The 18423-nt window shown below is 43.6% G+C and overlaps 1 protein-coding gene and 2 long non-coding RNA genes across 7 annotated transcripts in view; 2 read left to right on the plus strand and 1 right to left on the minus strand.

The window, feature by feature from the left end:
• LOC145534755 (uncharacterized) overlaps positions 1-1270 on the plus strand; it is a 37547-nt gene extending 36277 nt beyond the window's left edge. The window contains exon 3 of the long non-coding RNA XR_014074951.1: positions 571-1270. This is a non-coding gene — a long non-coding RNA (uncharacterized LOC145534755). The remainder of the gene's footprint in view (positions 1-570) is intronic.
• Positions 1-14207, minus strand: part of ALPK2 (alpha kinase 2) — a 126181-nt gene extending 111974 nt beyond the window's left edge. For all 5 annotated transcript variants that reach the window (XR_014074948.1, XR_014074949.1, XR_014074950.1 and 2 more), the window contains exon 1: positions 13615-14207. The gene's annotated coding sequence lies outside the window, so the exon portion shown is untranslated. The remainder of the gene's footprint in view (positions 1-13614) is intronic.
• LOC145534756 (uncharacterized) lies at positions 10289-16991 on the plus strand. The gene is made up of 3 exons (XR_014074952.1): positions 10289-10399; positions 12027-12194; positions 14470-16991. It is a non-coding gene; the product is annotated as an uncharacterized LOC145534756 (long non-coding RNA).
• The last annotated feature ends 1432 nt before the right edge of the window (positions 16992-18423 follow it).

Here is an 18423-nt window from a genome sequence, read left to right on the forward strand (position 1 = left end):
GAAAACTGAGCCTAGAACCAGTGCCACCTCTTTCAAAGTCGTTTCCTACTGGACTCAGAAAGTGTGTGCCTCTGAGACTTCCCTGGTGGTCCAGTGGCTAAGACTCCAGCTCCCAATGGAGGGGGCCCTGGGTTCAATCCCCGCTTGGGGAATTAGATCCCACAAGCTGCAATTAAGAGGTCACATGACCAACTAAAGATCCTGCATGCTGAATGAAGAGCTGGTGCAGCCAAATAAATAAATTTTTTTAGGAAATGAACTCAAGAAAGATGACAATTAAAAAAAAAAAAATGTCCCTGCCTCTTTATGTCCCAAAAGAGGAGTTGACTCAATACGAAGGAATCACCAGGTGGGACATGTTTCTTCTAGGAGAAACTGGGAAACTCCCGTTCCTTCCGAGCACCAGGCAGGTGCCCCGGGGAGGGCAGCGAGTGGGCTGGCATTTCTGAGCAAGCACAGATTCATCAGTACAGGTCGGCATTCAATGCTTGGTTAGTCACCAGGTATGCTATTTCACTTAATCTCCTTTAAGTGACCTAAAAGGTTATTAATACCACCTACATCTTACAGGTGAGGAATCGGAGACTCGGAGAGGTTGAGCAACGTGTTCAAGATCACACAGTTGCAGCAGTCACTCCGCTGGGACCCCCGTCACAGCCACACGGGCTGACATTTTCAGTGAGAGACGACCCTGGAGCCATGCAGCGCACATTTCAAGGCAGCCTTAAGAACCCCAGTCTGTCTGCACCCACTCCGTCCTCTGGGTGCAGTGCTAGCATCACGCTGCTAAATCTGTCCTGCGTGGAGGACCCCATGCTTGGAAATAACGTTTTGCTCTGTCCAAACAGTAGACATTTAGATACAGAGTCTTCCACATAAATATATTTTGTGTGTTTATCTCTGATGTGATAAATTTTCCAAAGATGAGAACTGTGAAACTTACATATTTTAGATCTCCAGCTAGTATATTGATTTGGACTTGGCATATAATTAGGGTCATCCAGGAAAAGCAGTGGACTAGGAGTCAGAAGTTTTAGTTCTAACCTTTCCATTTGTCACTTCTGAGTGGCAACATAGCATAGGTGCGTGAGAATTCTAGAGCCAGATACCTTGGGTTCAAATTCTGACTCCACCTCTTCCTAACTCAATAAGCATGTCACGACTACCTCAGTTTCCTCATCTGTAAAATGGAGGCATAATTGTTTATACTTCAGTGGTTGTTGTGAAGATTAAATGAGTTATTAACTCATTAAAGCACTTAATCCTCAAAGGATTAGAATAATGTATGTAAATAGTCTAAGGAAGACTCTGTTATATAATTGGTTTTCAAGATGGTAATCAGTAGACTTTTAAGACTTCACTCCTCTCATCAATTTCCTTTTCTGCTGTGGGTTACCATGATGATTTTTTTTAAAGTGATATACCAATTAAGGTCTAAAGATTTCTCTGGTATAATATTCACCTGTAATAGTAATTTACAAGACAAGACTATTCCCATTCCCAGGGGGCACTGCTGTGGATGGAGAGGGAAGAAAGGACAAAATCAGACCATTAAGAGTTGAAATTCTCAAGGCAAGAATACTGGAATGGGTAACCATTCTCTTTTCCAAGGGAATCTTCCCGACCCAGGACTTGAACCCGGGTCTCTTGCATTGCAGGCGGATTCTTTACTGTCTGAGCCACAGGGAAGTCCATTAAGAGCTGGGGTGATGTCAAAGACCTTATGCGCCACCCTTGATTTCTAAACCAGGTGACAGCTCCCTGACAGCAAAGTCCCACAGCTTACAACACTTGACAAACACGCTATTTGACTCACATAATTGGTTCAGTCACCATGTGTCCCAGCCATGGGGCACTGACTGTTAAGGAAAGGACAGTTAAGTCAGGCCTTGGGTCATGTTTCCTCGCTTCTCTGAAGGTGAGAACCCTTGAAGACAGATTTATCATTCTCTGCTAGAGATGGACAACTAATGAATTACTGAAATTAGCAGAGGGGGCCAGGGTGTGGTTCACGGACAACCTTGGAGCGATCAGATGGCAACTGGAATGAACACAAGATTTGCCTGTTTGTTATTTTAGCTGTGTTGTCCAGAGAAAGTTGCTTTCTTTTTTAAAATTTTTGCTTACCTTTAATTAGACAGAGTCTAAATGCAGACACTTGTATTCTGTAAAATATACCAAAAAAAAAAAAAAATGGTTTCCCACAAACTCTATCCTCCATCTCACAAGTTTCCCAAGAGGAAGGACTTGCTTTCCTTTCAGGCATTTTTCTATCCATTTACATGTATAGTCATCTAAACACTACACACACACAAATACATATATAATCTTAATGTATGTATGTCATTAAATTGTACATATTTGCCATGCAGTTAGCTTACCTTACTTATCAAGTTTCAGCAGTCTTACAAGGTCAATGCAATCCACTACGGATTGCATCATTTTTTTTTTTTTTAATGCTTGATGATATCAGTATCGCATAAAATAGCATTATCAGTATCGCATAAAATAGCAATACCATGCTTAGTCTGTCTGTTCTTGTGTTAATGATGTGTAGCTTGGCTGGAGTTTTTCAGACTTACAAATGTGTCTCAAAAAACATCCTGGTACATGCTTCCTTGGGCTTCCCCAGTGTTTCACCAGTAAAGAATCTGCCTGTAGGCAGGAGGCTCAGATTTGATCCCCGGGTCAGGAAGATCCCCTGGAGGAGGAAATGTTACCCCACTCCAGTATTCTTGTCTGGGAAATCCCATGGAGAGAGGAGCCTGGCAGGCTACAGTCCGTGGGGTCACAAAGAGTCAGACACAGCTGAGCTCGTAAACAACAATAGCAACATGCCTCCTCAGACATGTAAGTGGTTCTCTAGACTAAATACAAGAAATAGAGTTGCTGGATAAGAATATTCACATATTCCATTTTCATAGATAGGCCAGGATAGGTAGCACCCTTAACAGAACGTGGAGAAGGAAACGGCAACCCACTCCAGTACTCTTGCCTGGAAAATTCCATGCATGGAGGAGCCTGGCGGACTACAGTCCATGGGGCCGCAAAGAGTCGGACACGACTGAGTGACTTCACTTTCTTTCTTTCTTTCTTAACAGAACAGGAGAAGGATGTGGTGATGAAGGGCCCGGTTTCTGGGTTCAAATCTTAGCTCTGCCATATACGAGCTTAACTTCTCTTTTTCTCAGTTCCTTCTTCTGTAAAATGATGAGAATAGCAGTATCTATCTCATTTAGTTATTAGGAAAACTGAGTAGTTACGAGCTCTTCTGAATTGCATACCAAAAACTAAGTATGAAGTGCTACCAAGAGCTTTGGGTTTAACATCAGCAAAATTATAAACATCGTCCTCTCACATTGTTGGAGAACAGCTAGGAGGTAATAGGAGGATTCTTTGAATGTTTAAAGCCCTTGACTGATGCCTAGCTTTATTTTGGCTAGTCAGCCCCCACACGGGCAGCCGGTGGCATGGCTGCTGTCAGCAGGAAAGCTGAAGGGGTCGGGGAAGAGCTCTGAGCCTACATGCAGAGAATGGGCACCCGGTTCTTCTGCGGCGGGCAGGAAAACCAGCTGTCAAAGCTTTCTCACTGGACAGGAGGCGTCAGTCCTGATGACCCAGCCTAATCCAACAGCAGTTGGGTTCCTGAACCTGCCATCATCGGTAACTCCTGATTTGGATGTCACGCCCAACATCACTGGATACCCAGTCCCACGTTAGGGAAAAGTACCCTTCTCAAAGATGGGTTCTGAGGATTCCCTGGTGGCCCAGTGGCTGAGACTCTGTGCTCCCAACTGCAGGGGGCCCGGATTCAATCCCTGGTCAGAGAACTAGATCCCAGATGCCGCAACTAAGAAGAGTTCACATGCCACAGTGTAAACAGTTTGTGTGCTGCAGTGAAGACCGGAGATCCCTCGTGTTCCAACTATGACCCGGCACAGCCAGACGAAAGGAAGAACTACCTTAACGCAGCCCACAAAGATGGGCTGTAGAAATTTGGGGTGGGGAGAGGGGGAGGCTGACTAGGCAGGGAGAGACCATTATAACATGTTTGGGGTACCTTCCGGTGTCAGCCCCCAGGCTGGGCACTTCATACCCACTGCCTCGTTTAATCCTCACAGTGAAACTACCAGATGGGTTCTCTCTCCTTTCACAGATAATGACTTGGAAGCTTTGCTGTTGTTTAGTTGCTAAGTTGTATCTGACTCTTTTCCAGCCCCATGGACGGTAGCCCGCCAGGGTCCTCTGTCCATGGGATTTCCCAGGCAAGAATACTGGAGTGGGTTGCCACTTCCTTCTTTAAGGAATCTTCTCCACCCAAGGATTGAACCTGCATCTCTTGCTTGGCGAGTGGATTCTTGACCACTGAGTCACCACCTGGGAAGCCCAAAAGAGTTGATTTAACAAACCTAATTCCTCACTGACAGCAAGTGGCAGAACTGGGCTATGAGTCCAGATTTGTTGGAGTGCAACTGTTGTGCTCATTCTTGGGGAAGATTTTCCAGGTTGTATGTGAGAAGTAGAGGTAATAAATTGTAAAAAATAAACCCATGAAAAGATGCTCAACATCACTAGTCATTAGGGAAATACAAATTAAAACCACAATGAGATAGCATTTCACACCCACTAGGATGGCTGTTACAAAACCGAAAGTCAAATGTGGGCAGAGGCTATGGAAAAAACAACCCTCAACCACGGCCAGTGGGAATATAAAATGGTACAGACGCTTTGGAAAACAACTGGGAAGTTTCTTAAAAACTTAAAACATAAATTTACCAGAAGACCCAGAAATTCCATTCCTAGGCATCTAACTACCCAAGAGAAGTGAAAACATACGTCCACACAAAGACTTGCACACAAATATTCTTAGCAAGATTACTCATAATAATAAAAAATTGGAAATAACCTAAATGTCCATGGGAAACAACCTAAATATACAACTAGTGAATTGAGAGACAAAATGTGATGTAGCCATACAATGAAATCCTCTGGATAATAAAAAGGAAGAAACCAGGACACATGCTACAACACAGATGAACCTCAAAAGAATTCTCATTATACTCAGTGAAAGAAGCAAGACATCACATAACGTATGATTCCATTTATATGAAATGTCCAGAGAAAGCTATTGAGACCAAAAGTAGATTAGTGGTTGCTGGAGGTGGGGAGTCGGGAGACCACTACTTAACAATAAATGTGCATGATATATATATATATATCTTCTCCATCCATTCCTCTGTTGGTGGACATTTAGGTTGCTTCCATGTCTTGGGGATTGTAAATAGTGCTGCAATGAACACTGGAGTGGATGTATCCTTTCAGACCACGTTTTTCTCTGGATATATGCCCAGGAGTGGGATTGCAGGATCATATGGTGGGTCTGTCTTTAGTATTTTAAGGAATCTCCAACTGCTCTGCATAAAGAATCTTGGTAGGTGAGGAAAATGGTGTAAAATTCATCCATAACAATGGTTGTGCAACTTGATAAATTTAACAACATCACTGAATCGAACACTTAGAGTGAATTGTACAATATGTAAAACACCCCTCAATATAGTTAACTTTTAAAACAGAGATAAGACAAACAAACAAGAACTTAATATTCATTGTGGCATTGCTTGTGATAGCAAAAGACTGAAAGTACCGTAAATGTCCATCAATAGTATCTAGTTACAGTATATCTATACAATGGAATTTTAAATTTCTAGCAGCAATGAGCATTAAAAAAAGAATAAGGCTTCTCTGGTGGTCAGGGGTAAACAATCCTCTTTGCAATGCAAGAGACACTGGTTCGATCCCTGGTCCAGGAAGATCCCACATGCCACGGAGCAACTAATCTTGTGGACCCCAACAACCAAACCCGTGTCCTACAACTGCTGTACCGGGAGCACCCAGAACCCACTCTCCACAACAAGAGCAGCCACCGCAATGAGAGGCCCACGAACCACAACTGGAGAAAGCCTGTATGCAGCAACGAAGACCCAGCGCAGCCAAAAAATAAAAATAAATAGATACGTCAATTTTTTGTTTTTCTTTAAAGAATAAGGCAGTTCTGTATGCACTAATATGGAATAATCTCCAAGATACATTGTTGAATAAGATAAAGTATAAAAGAGAGTGTGGAGTATTCTATCACTTGTGAAAAAGTGAAAAAAGGAAGAATAAGTATTACAATATGCTTATTTATACACACAATGATTTTAGAAATTACAAGGAACTGGTAATCTGGTTGTCCCTGGGGAAGAGGTCTGAGTATCTGGAGAAAGGACGGGACACAAGTTGAGAACACTGCTGGTCTCTGCATTTCCTTTGGGATGGTTTAAATTTATGTACACATGTTCAGTTGCTCAGTCATGTCTGACTCTTTGCAACACTTTGGACTGTAGCCCGACAGGCTTCTCTGTCCATGGGATTTCCTAGGCAAAAATACTGGAGTGGACTGCCATTTCCTCCTCCAGGGGATCTTCTCGACCCAGGGATTAAACACGTGTCTCCTGCATTACAGGAAGATTCTTTACCACTGAGCCCTCGGGAAAGCCCATTTTAAATGTATATATGTTACCTAATAAACAAATGTAATGGCTTCCCTGAAGTCTCAGATGGTAAAGAATCTGCCTGCAATGTGGGAGACTCAGGTTCAATCCCTGGGTCGGGAAGATCCCTGGAGAAGGGAATGGCAACCCACTCCAGTATTCTTGCCTGGAGATTCCCATGGACAGAGGAGCCTGGCGGGCTACAGTCCATAGGGTCACAAAAACTCGGAGATGACTGAGCAACTAACACACACACAATAAACAAATATAATTTAGCTGTTAAATATTAATAGTGAGCAATTCCAGACGTCCAGCAGGGTGCCTGGCACGCAGATACATGTAGCTGCTGTTTGCTCTCTCTGGGTTTGTTCCCAACTGTTTTTTCAGAGGGACTTTGTCTTCCCACTCCCCTCTCCTTAAAAATCTGTGGCAGTTCGAAATCCTTTAAGGCAGGGTTTAAAAAAAAAGAAAAAAAACCAGCTCAAAGTTAGTGAGACCTGTAACAAAGTTGAATAACTCCTTTGATTTTGTAATTGAAAAGCACCCCTGAAACACAGGCGGGTCAAACGACTTTTTCAAGGTCACACAGCTTGTTAGGGGGCAGAGTCCAGGTTTTTAGATTCTAATTTCCACTGTATTATGTTGAAAGGATACATTCTTCTGTCTGTCTTATCTTCGTCCTCCTCCCTCAGGGTAAAAGGAAAAGGGCAAAGATTGCGATGCCACAAACACAGGGAGGGCTTCCCAGGTGGCGCTAGAGGTAAAGAACCCGCCTGCCAGTGCAGGAGACGTAAGAGACGTGGATCAATCCCTGAGTCTGGAAGATCCCCCGGAGGTGGGCATGGCAACCCACCCCAGTCTTCTTGCCTGGAGAATCCCATGGACAGAGGAGCCTGGTGGGCTACAGTCCACAGGGTCACAAAGAGTCGGACACAAATGAGACAACTTAGCACATAAACACACATGACAGCGTTGTAAAGTGACAATCTTCAGTGAATTAACTGGCTAAAATCACTGGGGTTTGAAGTTGAATGAGGGGAACTGCAGCGTCCGACCTAGGCGTGGGTCGTCAAGGTCATTGCTGAGAGCATGCATGGTGAAGAAAGCCCCGCTCCGGTCGGCCCTCCACACTCTCCCAGGCTCCCTGAGTCCTCAGGCTCACCCTCCCTGCAACAGAAGCCCCAGAGCCACCCCCAGAGCCATCCCGCTTTGGAGACTGTTTATTATAGATGGACCTAGAGGTGACATCCCGTGGAATCTGAGGCATCAGCCAGTGTCGGGGAGGACCTGGGAGATGTCCATTTCTCTTCTGTCCCACTCCCTGCCCTGTAACGGCAAGAATAACACCGCCTCTGGGGTAATGAGCTGAGCCTGCATTAATTATGCTGAACAAACCACCGCTCGGTGAGCCAGGGAGGAGAAAACCGTATGTGTGGAGGTGGGGACACGGTGCTGTGGAGACTGTCAGTATTATCTCAGCCACCTCCTTCCTTCCTCCGCAACAGGGCCAGTTACAGGGGCTTAGGAGAAAACTTTCTCTTTTTGCCTCTACTTGGTTTGTTTTCTGAAGAACTTTTTAAATCATTCTTTATCTAATTTTTTTTTCCAGTAGTGTGCCTTAGAGAGAAGGAGCTTCATACCCAGTGGTTCATTCCATTTCAGAACAGAACCATTTTGTAGAAGGGCTTTCCAGGTGTCTCTGCGGTAAAGAATCCACCTGCCAAGCAGGAGATGCAGGTCAGGAAGGTCCCCTGGAGAAGGAAAGGATAACCCACTCCAGTGTTCCTGCCTGGGAAATCTCATGGACAGGGAAGCCTGGCAGACTCCAGTCCATGGGGTCACAAACAGTCGGACACGACTAAGTGACTGCTGCTGCTGCTGCTGCTAAGTCGCCTCAGTCGTGTCCGACTCTGTGCGACCCCACAGACGGCAGCCCACCAGGCTCCGCCGTCCCTAGGATTCTCCAGGCAAGAACACTGGAGTGGGTTGCCATTTCCTTCTCCAGTGCATGAAAGGGAAAAGTGAAAGTGAAGTCGCTCAGTCGTGTCCGACTCTTAGCGACCCCATGGACTGCAGCCTACCAGGCTCCTCCATCCACGGGATTTTCCAGGCAAGAGTACTGGAGTGGGGTGCCATTGCCTTCTCCACTAAGTGACTGAGCACATTCTAAACCTTTGAAGCGTGAATGCTGCCCACGGCCAAACTTAAGCCTAAGGGAGGAGATGGTATGACTTTAGAGGCCTTTCTCCAAAATGTCCAAAATCTCCCAAAGTGGCCACTTGCTTGTCTCCCTAGCTTCATTGCCTCTCCCGTCACTCAAACCTGCTGAGAGGTGAGCTAGACCGCACCCTCCCTGCTCTGCAGGCTCTGATGGTCTAAACTGATCAAGTACTCTTACTGGGTGACTGGTTCACTACGGTCTAAGCCAATCAGCACATGGCTTTCTGCAGAAAGTTCCACGGTTATCCAGTCAGTGGAAGTGAAATTGCTTAGTTGTGTCCGACTCTTCGCGACCCCATGGACTGTAGTCTACCTGACTCCTCCGTCCATGGGATTTTCCAGGCAATAGTACTGGAGTGGGGTGCCATTTCCTTCTCCAGGGGATCTTCCCGACCCAGGGATCAAACCCAGGTCTCCCGCATTGTAGACAGACGCTTTACTGTCTGAGCCACCAGGGAAGTCTCTGTTCTCTAACCAGGAAAAATAAAGCATGCAGACCCCAGGGGAGGCTAATACCAGATGAGACTGAGAAAGCCAGCCTGAGGTTGAAACCAAAGCACCCAAAACAGCAAAGTCTCCAGAAATGCAGAGACCAGAGCTGGGGTCTGAACCACACTTCTTGGACGTTATAGTTGGGGGAGCAAGAAGAGCTGATTTTTAATTTCGATGTTTTGATTGTTGTTCTTGATTTTTGATGTTCTGGAAATCACATGGATGCATCCGTACTTCCCACTCCCTGGTCCATGGTGTTTGAAATCCCTACCATTCATTAGCCCTCCATTCTCGAGATCTATGTGCACATGCCTTCACCAGATTACAGACAGAAGTTAAGGATTTAAGATTAGATGGCTTAATCAAAGAATGCTTGTCTAAGAAAGTTCTAGGGACAACTAACCAAACCAGCCTCATGAATCTCTGACTTCCGTTGGCATCCTCTCTCTGCCCTTCGTGTTTTGTTTCGGGTTTTCTTTGTTGCTGCTGTTATTGTTTCCTTTACAGAATGAGACCACCTTCCATCTTTGTATATTCAAATCCCACCAGGTGCAAACTCCACCTGAAGTGCTGACTTGTCCTTGTAACCACCCCGCTAGCCTCAGCTGGAAAAAACAGCCCGCTCCTAAGTAGTGGACCCCTAACCTAAGCTGGAAAAAACAGCCCCCTCCCAAGTAATGGACTGCTCACCTCGGGGTGTCCTCCCCACACTCATTTTCACCAGCAGACACACTCTGCTGCAGGTTGTTTGCCTGCAGGACGCCTGATGGGTTTATCTTTTGTATTCTCCACAGCTGTTGCTTATTGTGGCTCAGCCTTCTGCATCTGAGAAGTAGGCAAGTTTAGTGTTTGAGAAGAACAAGGGCAGGAATTACAGGCCAAAGAAATGGCTAAAGTAGTTCTCAAAGTGCTGGTCCCTGGACCACACTATCAGCCTCACCTGGGAACTTATCAGAAATGCAAATACTTGGAACCTTCAGAATCAGAAACTCTGGGGGTGGGACCCAGGAAAATGTGTCTTTACAAGCTCTCTAGATTCTGCTGCACTTTGAAGTTTGAGAACCACGGGACTAGAGGAGGATCTTAAACTATTGACTGAGGAGTGAACGAACCTGGTTTTCTAAGAGCAAGATTGAAGACCAAGTGGCAATCAGGTGAGCTGGGTGGCCCCAGATGTGTTGGTAGCAGCCACGGAGGAAATGGCCCTGGGAGGGCTAGGTGCTACGTATTCACTAGTGGACGGTCTTCAACCCATGTCCATCTCTTTGCCCTGATGTCCAAAGTCTCCAGGCAGGTGGTCAGGTGGGTGTACATGGGCAGAAACCTCAATGAAAGCGCCGAACACTTTTTAATGCTCTTTTCTCTCACATAGTTGGACATTTATCCTTTCATTTTTGCCTCCTAAGATGACATGATCACTTTCTTCCAAGTTTCTTTATGTTTCTGAATTTGGGGCAGAAGTAAGTGTAAGTTAACAGGGTTCCTTACAAACCTGTCAGTAAAGAATTTATCCAGAAACCCTGAGATGCCTGGACAAAAGCTGTGGGCTATCTCAATCGAGACCACAAAGGCTATGTATAAAACAGATAACCAGAGAGAACCTATTGTGTAGCACAGGGAACTCTACTTGATGCTCTCTGGTGACCTACATGGGAAGGAAATCCAAAAAAAGAGGAAATATGTGTATATGTATAGCCGATTCACTTTGCTATTCAGCAGAAATTAACACAACACTGTAAAACAACTATAATAAAAACTTTTTTAAAAAAGACCAGGGGGAAATAATAAAGACATGGGTACAGCTCTTTGGAGCTATCCCATGAGACCTGCTTGTGATTCTTATCTTCTCCATCCCTCTGTGCCTGTCTCACCCTCACTCCAAAATAAAGAAACACCCTGTTCACTATGAACCTTCATCACTGACCTTGAAATCCCAGGCATGGCTCCTGGGATCACCCCCCACCCCCCACCAGCTACCGTCTCCACTGAGTCCCACAACGCAGATTCATTTCTGAGCATCCTCACCCCTAATCCCAATCCGACCACTCTACATACCCATGTCTAGTCAAAAAACCAGGCAAGACTCAGCTATAATCTTTGAGGAAAGGTGGATTTGCGCTTAAGTTTTCATACTAATCACAGGCATCATCTTGTATACATAGATTTACCTTTACCTTCCATGCCTATAGATTCGTGAAAACTATTTAAATATAGCACTAATATGTATTAAAAACACCATCAGATGATGCTGATGAATCTTGACTTTGCTTTTTAGATAGCACATACTCTATCAACCATTTTCAGGCAAAAATAGTTTTTCTTATTTATTGCAGATGCATTCTAAAATATAATCTTTTTTCTTTTGTTCTCGAATGTTTTCAAGTATGGAATTTTCTTCAAAATATCTAAATGTCTATGTTGTTTTTGTTTAATCATTGCCCTGGTGTCAAACATGTGTCATTTCTATTACTTTGATAGTTTATGTTAGGAAAGCATTCTGAAATCTCAGCAAAGAGAGAGTTGTTCAGTCGCTCAGTCGTGTCCGACTCTTTGCGACCCCATGGACTGCAGCACGCCAGGCTTCCCTGTCCTTCACCATGTCCCAGAGTTTTTGTTTTTTTTTAACAGTATGAAAAAAGTAAAGAGAGCTTTTTAATTAACCAAGGGGAGGAACTAGTCTTTGTGGAGAAATTACGATATGACAGACATTTTAGGTATATTTACTCGTGTAATTCCCCCCATCAATCCTGTTAAAGTGGATGTGTTATCGTCATTTTACAGGTGAGAACACTGGAGTTCAGACTGGCTGGAAACGGCTCAAGTCAGGATCTGGTTCCAAACCCTGCCTCCTGAGCCTGGATTGTATCCCTCAGCTCCACTCTGCTTCCTGCACCCCATCCAGATTAGGACTCTCCACGGCATCCTCCTCCCACAGGCTGATAGCTACACGTAAGTGTGTGTGGGGTGATGAAAAATAAATTAAATTGGGAGGGGGTGTCTTAGCAAAGTGATGAAAATTAGGAATTCCACCCTACCTAAAAATCTTCCCCAAATTGTGACTGCATGTTTTGCAAAAATCTTCAAAGGGCAATGGAGTTTAGGAAATCAAATTTGTTTTAAATCTGGATTTCCAAGATCTGATCATGCTTCTCAACCATCAGTGCCTTTTGATACAGGATTTGTCCATCCGTCCATTCAGGAGGCGGCTCACAACATCCAGGGTTTCGGTTCAAAAGCCGAACAGCAAAGGAGCTGGTTTGATCTATCCTTGACTGGTATTGCTGGTATAAAACTTTTTTGACCATTCCTGGTTAACAAGTCATTCGAAAATAAAAGCTACCTTTACCTGAGGTTCTTCTCAGGGACGAGAAGGGAAATAATTACAGCAGCAGCAGCTCTAAATGTGCCTCTTATCTATTTTTAAATGACTGCCAGATGTTTGTAACTGACACCCTTAATCAGTGCTTTGAGTTTGGATGTGATCATCAAAATGTGACCATGCTGCTGTTTCATCGATCTTTCTGGGGTTGACTTTTTTTTTTTTTTAATTTTTTTTTTGGGGGGGTTGACTTTTTGCCTTAAATTTTCAAAAACATCATAGTTAGCAACTCAAGTACAGTGTCATGCCTGCAGTTAACAATACTATTTTCTTTCTCTTCCAATTTGGTTTTGTTTGCTTTATTTTTTTTTAACAATACTGTTTTGTACACTTAAACATGTACTAAGACAGTAGATCTCAAATGTTCTTACCCAAGTTTTTAAAAAAGAAAGAAAACCTGTTTCAAAGACTCAGTGAATGTTTGCACCGGCCATTTTGAAATGCCTGACAGCTTTGCAGCAGCTTTCATTCCTGTCATCAGACAAGGGACTGCTATGTCCCTTCTCAAAGTTATTCCCATAAAAGGAATAACTTTTGACTGAAACACTTAAATATGTCAGGCAGAAGTACCAACGGGGCTGCGTCACGTGGGTCATTACGTCAGATTTTCATGGTACTTTTCTTTGCAAAGCCTTCACAAATCATTCTTTTCATTCATCCTTAATGTTTATTTTTTTCTAATTATTGAGATAGCCATGAGGTGAAAGAATCCTTTAAGATGGCTGTCAAGCCAAAATAGTCATTAAAAAATAATAATAATAGATTTGCAAAAGTGTCAGAATGGACCGAAATGAAAAAAAAAACAGAAGCGTTTGGTCTCTTGAAAACCCTGCGATGTACCCAAGCATGCTCTGTAGACCCTACTCATTCCATCTGGTTTCAGTTCCTAAGGAAACAAGGGGCTTAGCTCCCTTTTGCAGAAACTGTAAACAACGGCATATGTAAAGCACAGCCATTCCTTAGGTTAAAAACCAAAGCCTAAATACTTACTTTTCAATACTCTTTGTCCAAGAGGCGTGTCAGGAGGGCCAGCTCAGCTGCGGGTCCCCAGACTGTGTGCCAGGCATTGAGTGGGCGTCCCTGTTCCCGGGACTGGGGACACGGAGGAGTGACAGGGTTCGGGGTCTTTTCCCAAGTTTTTCAAAGCACAGTTGGGTCTGCTTCCAGGAAAGCTCCTGTCTTCCTAAGAGGGAAAATTCCGTGCCCAGGGACGTTCTGGAAGAAGAGCATTTTTTTTTTTCCCCTGCCCCTGAATGAACTAGGTCATTGCTGAAGCTGGAGAATATTCTTTAGCATTACAATGATGAAACTTGAGGGCTGTTTCTGCAGAAGGTGTGACCCTTGTTGACGCTGCCAGGAGGCCCTGGCAGAGGGGCCTGGTGAAACGCAGCCCCAGGAGAGCTGATGAAATGCGGACGAGCTGTCCCTGATGGCTCGGGGCCAGCTGTGTTTGGCAGAGCCGTGCCAGACCTCAGGCTCAGGTACTCGTCTCAGAAAAGCAGGATCTCGCTGCCTGATAAGGTGATTAGGGCCACAGGAGCATCGGCAGTTCTCCCACCAAGGCTATCAGGCACTTGAAATACACATAGGAAACCCAAAGCGTGGGGAGGGGCAGGGAGGCTGGGAGGCGAAAAATAAGTCATATGTTATTTATTTAGAACTGGCATCGCCATCACTCTCTGAAGTTCTCTGAGAAAAGCAGAAGCCACAGGAAGGCAGGCTCCACCCTGCTCCCCCGGTGGTCCCCTCCTCGCCCCCAAACACCCCTTTCTCTCATACACACAAACACGCACACTCACACATGCACACACGTGACATTCTCTCTCTGCCTACTTTGATTGCCAGAGTAAGAAGAAAAGAGAGGAAGACCAGAAGAAATCCAGAGAAGAATTGCCATGAGCCCTGGTTTTGCTTTTGTTTTTTTTCAAATTGTCAAGAATTGTTCATGCTGTCAAAGTGGGTTTTGTAACATGGGCATTTCTCATCTTGAATTTTGCCCAGTTCCAAGAAAGAACATAGAAAATCCAGAAGTATCACTGTGTAACCACTTTGCCTCTTTGCAAAAGTATTTTAATGCACCATACCTGGAAACTGAGAGCTTAGACGGAAACCTCTTAAGAGACTCACAGCTAAAATTAGCAGCTTTAAGTGGGTGACTTTGAAAGGGACACAACTGCAAATATTCACTCCCTACTGAGCATTATAATCCTCAAAAGCAAATTGTTTTAACACAGCACAGAGTGTGCATTGCTATGCTTGGATGGAATGTAACTTCTCACAAGATGAAAAATCATCATCTAAATTATTAGGTATCAAGGGTACTGTTGATGTATTCTGTTTATTTCAGTTGTACCTTCATTTGAGAAGAAAGATGATGAAAGCTGAGAGACTTTAAAACAATGGCTGTCTCTTGGGGAACACATTTCCATGAACTGCAACAGAATGTAGAAATCACCGAGTATTTGTGAATGTGGATATCCACTGGTTTTATTTAAAGCCTGATCCTCTTCACAGCAGAAGGTCATTTCCAGATAAGAGGAGACAACGTTAAGGTGACAGTGAAGAGAGAAAGAGGTTGTGATGATAAAAAGGTAAATGTTATCACACACAGCAGGACAGGGTAAACCCAACAGAGCAGATAAATGTGATGTGATCTTGAAAGAAGAGTTGCCTATGAATTCTTAAATGGAAAAGTTGACACTCATTATGAAATTTAATTTTGGGCTTCACAAACAATTGAAAGACAAACTCCCTCAACTCCTATCATCCATCTCCTAGCAAAATAAATTTAAGGAGCGGAGGATTTAAATATATATATGGGGCTTATCTAGTGGCTCAGATGGTAAAGAATCTCCCTGCAACTCGGGTGACTCGGGTTCGATCCCTGGTTCGGGAAGATCCCCTGGAAAAGGGAATGGCAACCCACTCTAGTATTCTTGCCTAGATACACACACACACATATAATGGATTGGCCATCTCATTAGCCTGCAGCCATAGAATTTCTGACATTGGTATTAAACACAGGCCAGGTCACTGTTCTGAATTTTTTATGATTATCCAAAGGAGAAAGGATAGAAGGAGGGATGTTGAAGAGAAAAAAAGGAAGGCATATATTTGTGTTCCTCACATAGCATCAGAAATACGTGAGTTTGTGGTTAAAAATAAAGACCTAAAAATGTTTGGCATCATATCAAGTGAAGTAGTATGGAATAGAGAAAATGGTTAAGTGAGCTTTTTATCTAAAGCTGCAGGAGAAGGAAAAAAACTCTCTTCACGTGAGAGACTTTTCATCTAAGGAGCAGAGCTGGAAGTGTATCTTTTATCACATGCCACTTAATTGCTTCTCTGAAAGGCTTTTGAGGCTGTCTTAGCTTCTTGGCACGTGGAATGAATGGGCGCCATGCGATGCACTGGCCGCCCTGGGCTCACTGGGGAAGGGAATCTAGTCAGTTTCCAACACATCTGAACATTTCAAGCAAACCCAGAGGGTCCTTTAGCTGCTCTCTGCTCCCATAACTTGGGCTTGGATCTGTCCCTGAGGGATTTATCGCTCCCTTTATCCCTCCTGGCACAGGAGGTCTTTGAATGCTCACGTCTAACGGTCTGAGTGACGGATGCCCTTCCCAGCACAGCACATTCTTGGCTGAGCTTTGGTACCAACCACGTCAGGTCAGATCAGATTTTCTGCCAGGGTCCTTGGGCCAAGCTGGAACTGAGCAGGTCAGTCCGGCTTGCAAGGAGCTGTCACTGTGTGGGGAGAGTCCCCCCACCACGGAGAGCAGCACTTCTTTCCCATCCAGGGTCCAGGGATTCTCAGACCTTCTGCAGTATGTGTTCAGCGGATGGGACCTCAATCAGGCCTTTGCAACCTTCATTCAGTTCCCTGTATATTAAAGCGCTGCTAGTCACTCAGGTCACTTGGGCTTCCCAGGGGGCTCAGCAGATAAAGAATCTGCCTGCCAAGGAAGGAGATGTGGGTTCCATCCCTGGGTCAGGAAGATCCCCTGAAGGAGGAAATGGCAACCCTCTCCAGTATTCTTGTCTGGAAAATTCCTTGGACGGAGGAGCCTGGCGGTCTACCGTCTTGCAGTTGCAAAAGAGTCGGACACAACTGAGCAACTGAGCACACGCAGTCACTTAAGTAGGTCAACTGCACAAGTATTCCTTTCCTTCAAGTACATTGGTGAGAGAACTAGTAATGGTCACAGAACACCTTACAGAAGCATTTAATCCAAACTTCCCTGGCAGTTCAATGGTTAAGACTCCATGCTTCCAATGCAGAGAGCACAGGTTTGATCCCTGATCGGGGAACAAGGATCCCACATGCCATGGGATGTGGTCACAAATAATAAATATAGAAAGAAAAATAGCATAAAATAATAGCAATGTATAAAAAATAAAATAATAGCAATGTATAAGACAAGGGGAAACTGTAACTATATTAGGAGTTTATGATTAACATGTACACACTACCATATATAAAATAATCAACAAGGACCTACTTGATAGCACAGGAAACTCTACTCAATATTCTGTAATAATCTAAATGGGAAAAGAATGTGAAAAAGAATAGATACATGTATATGTGTACCTGAAACTCACAAAGCATTATACACCAACTACGCACACAGTCATTCACTCGTGAACGACTCTTTGTGACTCCCTGGAGTATAGTCCACCAGGCTCCTCTGTCTGTGGGATTTCCCAAGCAGAAATACTGGAGTGGGTTGCCATTTCCTTCTCCAGTAAATCAACTATACTCCAATATAAAATTTTAAAAAATTTTTAAAAGAAGTATTTAATACATCTTGTTCCTAAAGTACCTATTATAGCTACCTAAAACCACAAGTATCAAAACCAGGTTAAAATTCAATTTCACTGTGTATGACAGTCTAAGTACCCGAAAAAAAAAAACCCCAAACCTCTACGCTAAGATTCTAGCACAGTTATTCCTATGCTTCAGTTTCACTTCAAAACAGCCACCAAAAAAAGTATTACAACTGTCAGAACAGGAGGAAATATCAATTTTTACAAATTTACAGATTGAGCCCTAGGCCTAATTTCACAAATACTGAGTCAAATTAATTATTTGATTGGTGTATGGAAATTTAAATTTTAAAAAATATTTGTGTATGGTATGTACATTAAGTATTTTATAAACATTCATTTTAAGGCTTTCCTTCTGATTATCAGAGTAATATGTACTCATTACTAAAAATTTCTAATATTTTTATTTTAAAAATTTTAAATCTCCCACAACCGAAAGATAACCACCATTTTGGTGTATCTCCTTCTGCTCTTTTATTTTCCCTTTGTGCATTTTTTATGCTTTCTTTTCTCTTGCTTGTTTGTAGGGTTTTTTTTACTTAATGTGGGCCTCTGGTTAAGAGTTCTTTAGCACATACTGTTCTGTCAGATGAACGTGTTATACTACTTTATGTGGCCCGTGTTCTAATCCTAGATATTTAGGTTGCTTATACATTTGCTTTTATAAACCATGATGTGATACACATTATTGTAAATAAATCTTTGGGCACATCACTCTAGTCCAAGGATAGCATGTTAAAAGTGGCACCAACGGGTCAAAAGTTACAAAGATTTTAAGGTTTTGAAATATACAGCCTAACAAAACTCTGTCAGTTGTACTGCGTTTTGTCTCCACCAGCACGAGTAAGCCCATCCATCTTACTTCGAGAGTAGTAACTCTTGGCACCGAACGCTATCTGTGACAACATTTCTGCCAATCTTAGAAGCGAATTTCTTCGATTGCCAATGAGGTTAAGTAATGTTTTACAAGTT

The sequence above is a fragment of the Giraffa tippelskirchi genome, chromosome 14, assembly GCF_054371585.1.
Source record: "Giraffa tippelskirchi isolate mGirTip1 chromosome 14, T2T-mGirTip1v1.2.pri, whole genome shotgun sequence".
In the NCBI taxonomy this organism is placed as follows: Eukaryota; Metazoa; Chordata; class Mammalia; order Artiodactyla; family Giraffidae; genus Giraffa; species Giraffa tippelskirchi.